We start from the raw sequence: 8988 nt of genomic DNA on the forward strand, positions 1-8988 counted from the left end.
AACGTGAATAAAAGTGAATCTTACTTTAATTTCTGAGTTGGACCGTATAAGAATTATCGATTTAGTTGGAGAAGGCCATTCACACAGCGGTTCGTTGCGGAAAGAGTGGGTGTTTCTCAGAGTGATGTCTCACGGATATGGAATAGGTTCGTGGAGACAAACTCGATACGGAATAGAGCTCGGCCCGAGTTACCAATGGCCGACAGAATAGATATATCAGAATTTCCATCCGTAGAAATTCTTCTATGTCTGTACCAGCCCTCCAAAGAGAATTCAGGCATACTACAGGAGTCCGAGTATGGTTGTCTGCAATAATAAGAAGAATTTTAGACACAGGTTTGAGGAGTCGTCGACCAATAAGAGTTCCTCAGCTACAACCTAGACATGTTTTGGATCGCTTCCAGTGGGCTGAAGAACACATACAGCTTCCCCAACAATTTTGGAATTTTGCGCTTTTTTCAGACGAGACCAGAACCTGTTTGGTGAATTGGCAAAAACCTGACGAATTTGTGTGTGTCGAGAGCCAACAAGAGCTGCACAACTAGCCAAACACGAATTCACCGGTTATCACTATTTACACAGATTCTGGTCTCGTCTGAAAATAGCGCAAAATTCCAAAATTTTTGGGGGAGCTGTATGTGTTCTTGAGCCCACTGGAGGCGGTCCAAAAAACATGTCTAGGTGGTAGCTGAGGAACTCTTATTAGTTGACGACTGCTCAAATCTGAGTCTAAACTTCTTCTTCTTATTGTAGCCAACGATACTGTGACTCCTGTAGCATGCCTGAATTCTCTTTGGAGGGCTGGTACAGACATAGAAGAATTTCTACAGATGGAAATTCTGATATACCTATTCTGTCGATCATTGGTAAATCGGGGTATACCAGACCGAGCTATATTCCGTATCGAGTTTTTCTCCAGGAACCTATTCCATATCCGTGAGACATCACTCTGAGAAACACCCACTCTTTCCGACATGAACCGCTGTGAATGGCCTTCTTCAACTAAATCGATAATTCTTGCACGTTCCAACTCAGAAATTAAAGTACGATACATCACGTTTTCAAAAATGTCACCAGAATAAATTTTTCGAATGTTTACACCTTGGCAAAACTAGGTCAATTAAATGGGTTAACAAATAAAATATGAAAAACCAAAAATAGTATATTTTTTATAAAAAAGGCCCATTAGATATGCGATAAAGATACGGATTTATAAAAGACTAAAGATCGTGAATAGGAGGGGTGACGCATAACTTTTGAAACTACATATGTGTAGTTTGTATAGAATTAATCATAAATATACATTAAAATGAATATACAATAGTCAAATGAATTTAAAAGCTAAGTGAAATACAGCTAATATCTAAAATCTAAAAAATTCTTCGACTGTATAAAACACTTTTTCACATAAAAATTGCCTAATTTTCCCTTAAATACATTTATTGAACTGGTGGACTTTACAACTGTGGCTAAATGATTAAATACCTGTAGCCCGTATACCCTGGGCTATTTAAATTTAAGAGCAAACAGTAGCAATCAACAGGTAGCAACAAACGCGTTCCAAGATTGCGGCTCTAATTTTGAATATTTTGTCGAGATATTTGACACACATATTCGTAATATAATAAAGAATGGCGGTACAGAGCCAAATTTCAGAAATATCTTAGTATGTGGAAATTACTCTATAACTTTAAAATTACTCTATATAAAGACAAAAAAATGCACGTTCTTCAAATAAATTTTTTTTATCCCGTGCCTACATTTTGTGTCACATTGGAACTACTAAAAATCGATTTTTTTATAACAAGAAATCGAACGTCACTGACTTAGCAACATTTCGCGCCTCTGTGTATAAAAATTATTATTTTTGATAGTATAAACGCAATTATAAACGTCACTGTCAGTGTCGAATTACCGACGCACCGTTGCCTCACTTTTGAAAGTTCGCAGAACTTTCGCAATCTTGGACCGCGTTTGTTGCTACCTGTTGATCGCTACTGTATGTTCTTGATTGCAATATCTAGTATTTAAATGATGCTTATCACCACTCGATTTATAGGCTATTGATTATATTCAAAATAAGATGACTAAAAGGAACTACAACGTTAACGGGATTTTATTGTCTCATATGGTCAATAGATCTCTAAGTTTGAAAAAACCGCGAAGTGCTACAATTTAAATGGGTGCGTTTTTGAGACAGGGGTGAATAAGTCCCTAGGCACAGGGTGAATTAGGGTGAGTTCTATGCACTTTTGGTAAAAACAGGTCTATAGAAAACTTGTTCCAAGTTAAAATGTACAATTGATATATCACATTTTAAAGTGAAAAATATTTTTTTGTACAAAAATTTATTCAAAAGAAAGCAAGAAAAAAACACGAAGAAAGCAATTTTGTTTTTTGCCCCATAACTTTTTTCCACAGGGATATAGGTATAAGCATTGCTTCAGTGAAAAATAACTTCCGTCCTTCCTCTTTAAAATAAAGTTTGGTAAAAGTCTCTATGATTTGTAGTTTCCGAAATAGGATTTTTCAAATTTCGCCGCTCACAGCAATTTTGGGCAATTTTTTCCATTATTTCGCAAACATTGTTCTGTAACTTTTTCTATGCATTTCTAGATATGTTCACATTTAATAGAAAGAAAAGTCAATTAACTTTAAAATGGTATATTGTATAAGGACTTAGGGCTCTATTTAAGCAAGTTATGCTTTGTTAATACTTTTAACGATTTTTGATATTTTTAATGATTATTTTTTAAATTTCTCATTCTGACTTCTTTTCTTGTACATTTAGGTATATACACTGTGGAATAAAAAAGCTTATTTTCTTTACATTAAAGTGGTGTATTGCAAAAAATTCTAGGACTATTGTTAAACAAGATATCCGTAGAATATCCAAGGGTATCCGTGTTTTGAAAAAATTTTTAAATTTTTTAATTCTTTTTAATCAGAAGAAGATAATTGCATATTATAATATAATTTTTATTTACAAATAACTTTTCTTAATAACACTTTTCGATATTGTGAAATAATATAAAGGTACTTTACTCTTGAGCCAAATTCATATTTATTAACATACCTCGTTACCATACCATTAACATTCTAGTGGAGAGCATTATCGCCCAGGTCCGACGAGGGTGTCCGCAGGGAGGTGTTCTATCCCCGCTAATATGGAACCTTGTCATGGACGATTTGCTTAAGTCCCTGGAATTGCACGGCCATGAAACCCTGGGCTATGCAGACGACTTGGTAGTCCTTGTTCAGGGAAAAGTCCAAAACATAGTAAGGGAACGCATGCAGCAGGCCCTTAATATTGTCACCAAATGGACTGAGGAAGAAGGGCTGAGAGTCAGTTCTTCCAAAACAGTCACAATTGCGTTCACCAGAAGAAGGAAGCTGGAGTACTTAGGGCCTCTGATCCTTAATGGTGAACAATTGGAGCTGTCTAAAGAGGTAAAGTTCTAGGGGTTATACTGGACCCAGAACTTACCTGGAACCGACAGCTTGAAAGAGTAATTAAAAGAGCGGAGGCGACATTAATGCTGACCAGACGCACACATGGAAAAACATGGGGACTCTGTCCGAAAATGGCGTACTGGACATATACAATGATAGTGAGACCCATGATAACATATGCAGCCTTGGTATGGTGGACAAAGATGCAGCATGGAACCGCTATAAACAAGATAAGCAGGATACAAAAACTTGCATGCTTGGGAATAACGGGAGCATTAAAAACAACACCGACGGCGGCACTGGAATCCCTGTTAGACCTACCCCCTCTTGATATATTTATCAAAGGGGAAGCGAGGATGGGAGCATACAGGCTGCAAGGAAAACCAAGGGATAAATACGAGAACCTTGGGCATAATCAGATTTGGAATCATGGTGGGGTAAGTATATCTGATACATACACTGACCACATGGTACCAAAATACACATTTAATAGGAACTTCGGAATAGAAATCAATGACCGAAGGGAATGGAACAGCATCAGTAGCAAAATCAGGGGAACGATCTGGTATACAGACGGATCAAAAACCGATGAAGGCACTGGAGCCGGTATTTTTAGTGAAACAGAGAATGTAGGACTCAGTTTCTCACTAGGAACATACACAACTGTGTTTCAAGCGGAAATGTACGCAATCCTGCAGTGTGTCGCAATGAACAACTTGAGGGCCTATGAAAATAGACGGATCAATATACTCACAGACAGCCAAGCATCACTGAAGGCACTAATGAGCCCGAAAGTGACGTCAAGGCTGGTATGGGAATGCCGGCAAGAACTGGAAGAACTGGCCGAAAGAAATAGTGTAACTCTATTCTGGGTGCCAGGACACACCGGGATAGACGGTAATGAGATAGCAGATGAGCTGGCAAGGAACGGTTCATCAACTTTATATTTTGGCCCAGAACCTGCTCTAGGAGTACCTAGAACAATAATTAGGGGACAAGTCAGGGAATGGGTCAAAAAGAAACACAAAGAATACTGGGGGAACGTACCTGGTCAGCGACACGGGAGGCCCTTAATAAGGGAACCCTCAAAACGGAGAGCTGAGGAACTAATAAAACTACATAGGAGTCAGCTCCGCATAATTACAGGTCTTCTCACGGGTCACTGTGCTCTGAAAGGACACCTGAATAGAATTGGGCTGTACGAAGGGAACCTTAACTGCAGACGGTGCAATAGGGGAACTGAAACAGCATATCATGTACTGTACGAGTGTGAGGCTTTGGATCACAAAAGGTAGGCTATTTATGGAAAACCAAAATTAAGTCCAGCAGAATATGCTAGGGATGTACAATTTGGTACGTGGAACCAAGCTTGTGGATTGGGTGACATAAAAGGTAGGATGGTTGGCACAATAAGCCCATGAGGCTGCAGTGCCATCGGAGACATATTTTATGTCAGACGACCTCCAAAAAAAAAAACATACCTCGTACACTATTGATAAAATGTTATATCTGATGATTGCCTCTTAGGTTTTCGACTATGCAGAGCATTTTATAAAGGACATTTTTATTTCATAAAGTTAATAATAAAAAAGTTTTCCACATGGTTCCAACTTAGTGGGACCTATTTTGAAAAAGCATATCTTGTTTAAAAATAATAGTCCTAGAATTTTTTACAATGCACCCTTTTAAAGCAAAGAAAATAAGCTTTCTTTTTGTTGTACAATGGATATACCTAAATATACAATAACAAAGGTTGTAATGAGAAATTTAAAAATAATCGTAAAATATATCAAAAATCATTAAAAGTATAAAATTTGAACAACCATATCTTGCTTAAAAATAGTCACACAGCCTTTTGCTATAGAACATTTTAAATGTAATTGACTTCTCTTTCTCCAAAATGTACCATTGCGTATACCTAAAGCTACGTAGAAAAAAAAATACAGAACAATGTTTGAGAAGTAACAAGGAAAATGGGCCAAAATCGTTGTGAGTAGCGAACTTTAAAAAATCATATTTTGGAAACCATAAATCATAAAGACTTCTACCAAACGTCATTTTAAAGAGGAAGGATTGTCATTTTTGTTTCTATGAAGCAATGCTTATACCTATATCTCCATGGAAAAAAGTTATGGGGCAGAAAACTAAATTGCCATCAAAACTAAATTGCCAAATGTACCAAAAGCGCATAGAACTCACCCTAATTCGCCCTGTGCCTAGGGACTAATTCACCCCTTTCTCAAAAACGCACCCCTTTAAATGGTAGGACTCCGCGGGTTTTCATATGTAGTGGTTCATTAACTATATGAAACAATAAAACCCCTTTAACGTTGTAGTTCCTTTCTAAAATACATAATCAATAGCCTATTAAACTGATGTAAGTTATTAAAAATAAATACACATATTTCAAAAATGTATAGACACGCTAATGTTAAAATTTTATATTTTTTAAAATATTCTCTACAACAAGTTAGTCGGGAGACACCAGCGACACAACGCAATATTTTCTTTTGTATGACGAAAATACCATTTGCATAACCAGATATACTCCAAAAACATATCCTGTATCGTAGGCTGGACTCCACGAGTGCATAATATATCATAACTAGCTGATTTTCCGTCAAAACATATTTTAAATTACTCATTTGGAACTCAACTTCGAAACAACCGCTCCACAATGCAACTTCCAATCAAAACTTTCGTCAATCGTTATTCCCAAAAACTTGACTGACGACACCGTAGCTATTTGCATGTTGTTAAAAATACACTGACAAAATTGTCCAGGTATTTTTGTTTATTGTGAAAATGTATACTAACTTGCGTTTTTTATCGCAGTTATCGCAAAATCAAGAATATAAAGATGAAAGAAAATCATTACATTGATGTTGTAGGATTACATTGGATTTGTGCATAGTTCCCTCCAGTTTCTCACTTCCAGAATTTTGATATCTCTCATGATCTCGTCTTCTCATCTCTCTCTGGGTCTTCCCCTTGGTCTTTTAGTTTCTGGTTTCCATTTGGTGATCTTCTTAATCAATAGGTCGTTTTTACTTCTCTCTATGTGTCCTAGCCATCTCAGTTTCTGAGTTTTAATAAATCTAACTATATGTTCTCCCTTCATTATGTCTCTTAGTTCATGGTTCATTCTTCTTCTCAATTCTCCGTTGTCCATTCTTATCGGGTCCATAATCCGTCTGAGGATTTTCCTTTCGAATATTCTCAATCTCATCTTTTTCCGTGAGGCACATTGTAGGTAACTATGTAATGGTCTGATTGCAACTCTGTATATTTTCAGTTTTGTATTTTTGCATAAGTTCTTATCCTTCATTAGTCTCTGATATCTCCAGTATGTTTTCTTGCCTGCTGGTATTTGCTCCGTTACTTATCCACTTCTCTTATTTTGGCCGTTCGCTAGTATTCGCAAATTTTTAAATTGTTGAACTCTTTCAAAAGTGTAGTTTTCTATTTTGATTTCTTTCGTCCTGTTATCTTCTCTTCTAGAGCATAGTAGCTATTTTGTTTTTCTTTCGTTAATTTCTAGACCTCTTTTCCGTGCTTGGTATGCCAGGATTGTTACTGATTTTTTTAATATTTCCTTGTCTCTTCCCATAAGAACTATTTCATCTGCATATGCAACTATTTGTGTTGAGGAGTGCCTTGGGTGTGAATCTGTCTTTTTAGTTTACTCCTCCTGATCTAAAAACAAACCATAGGAGCAGGGCCGCTGAGAGGGCAGTACAGCCGGTACATTTTACCGGGGCCCGGCGATGTAAGGGACCCAGCGTCGACCAGACCAAAGACATAATTTTTCCCGTTTTTTTTTGCTCTTCACTTTATGCCCATAATTCGTTTAATTTAGTTTAAAATTTTAACAACAATAAATCACATGAGCCAAATACTACAGTGCAGTCAGATAAAACTATGGTATGTATATGGAGATTAAAAATATATCATTGCTTCTAGAAAATTTACAAAAAATCAGAAGAATCTATGTTGAAGAATCTAAATTAGTTACCAGCAATTATGGAATAAATCCAGAATTTACATCAAATAAAGAAAAACGGCGCAAAAATCAGTGAGATTTTTTGATATTTTGCCTGGGCCTAGTAGTGATGCGACTGATAATTTTGAGCCCGACGCAAAATTTCGCTGGGAAATATTTAATATTGTTATACAGGGTGTCCCGAAAAGATTGGTCATAAATTATACCACACATTCTGAAGTCAAAAATAGTTCGATTGAACCTAGCTTACCTTAGTATAAATGTGCTCATAAAAAAAGTTACAGCCCTTTGAAGTTACAAAATGAAAATCGATTTTTTTCAATATTTCGAAAACTATTAGAGATTTTTGATTGAAAATGGACATGTATCATTCGTATAGCAGGAACATCTTAAAACAAAATTATAGTGAAGTTTGTCCACCCCATAAAACTGTTATGGGGGTTTTGTTCCCTTAAACCCACGTAAACTTTTGTGTACGTTCCAATTAATTTATTATTGTAGTACCATTAGTTAAACACAACGTTTTTAACACTTTTTCGCCTCTCAGTATTTTTTCGATAAGCCGGTTTTTATCGAGATGCGGATTCTTTTTTAATATATTTACATAAACATTTTATGGGGGTTTTGTTCTTTTAAACCCCCCAAATGTTTGTTTACGTTCCAATTAAACTATTATTGTGGTACCATTAGTTAAACACAGTGTTTTTAAAACTTTTTGCCCCTTAGTCGAGATGTGGTTTCTATTCATAATATACCTAAAAATGTATATTGTATAAAATGTATAAAAAATTATAAATCAATTTTCAGATTATTAACAGGTCTCTATAATCGTATTTATCGTCTCATACAAATATGTGGTGGATTCGACAAATATTCAAAATATGTCGATAAACACTGGCTTATCGAAAAATACTGAGAGGAAAAAAAGTTTTAAAAATATTGTGTTTAACTAATGGTGCCACAATAATAATTTAATTGTAACGTACACAAAAGTTTGGCGGGGTTTAAAGGAACAAAACCCCCATCAAATTTTTATGGGGTGTCCAAATTTCACTTTAATTTTTTTTTAATATTTTGCTGCCATAAGAATGCCAAATGTTCATTTTCAATAAAAAATCTCTAAGAGTTTTCGATATATGAATAAAAATTTCATTTTGTAACTTCAAAGGTCTGTAACTTTTTTTGTGTGCACTATTGTATATAGGTAAGTGAGGTACAATCAACATTTTTTGGACCCCAGAATCTGTGGTATAATTAATGACCAATCTTTTCGGGACACCCTGTATAATAAGCAATTTAACCAGAAGATTTAATGCGGAAAATAAAATTCATTCGATATTTAACATTTTATAGATATTCCGAGATGAAGATGATGACGATGACAATATTAAGAAGAAAATTGATATATATGTATTGCGATAGTTTTATGAAGAAGACATCAGTAAAGAAATGAGGGATGAAATTTTTCATTTGAGAGCGATATACAAGGATAATATTGGTGAATCACAACTTTCTCCAATAGATTTGCTTAA

This window comes from Diabrotica virgifera, chromosome 1, assembly GCF_917563875.1.
Source record: "Diabrotica virgifera virgifera chromosome 1, PGI_DIABVI_V3a".
Classification (NCBI taxonomy): domain Eukaryota; kingdom Metazoa; phylum Arthropoda; class Insecta; order Coleoptera; family Chrysomelidae; genus Diabrotica; species Diabrotica virgifera.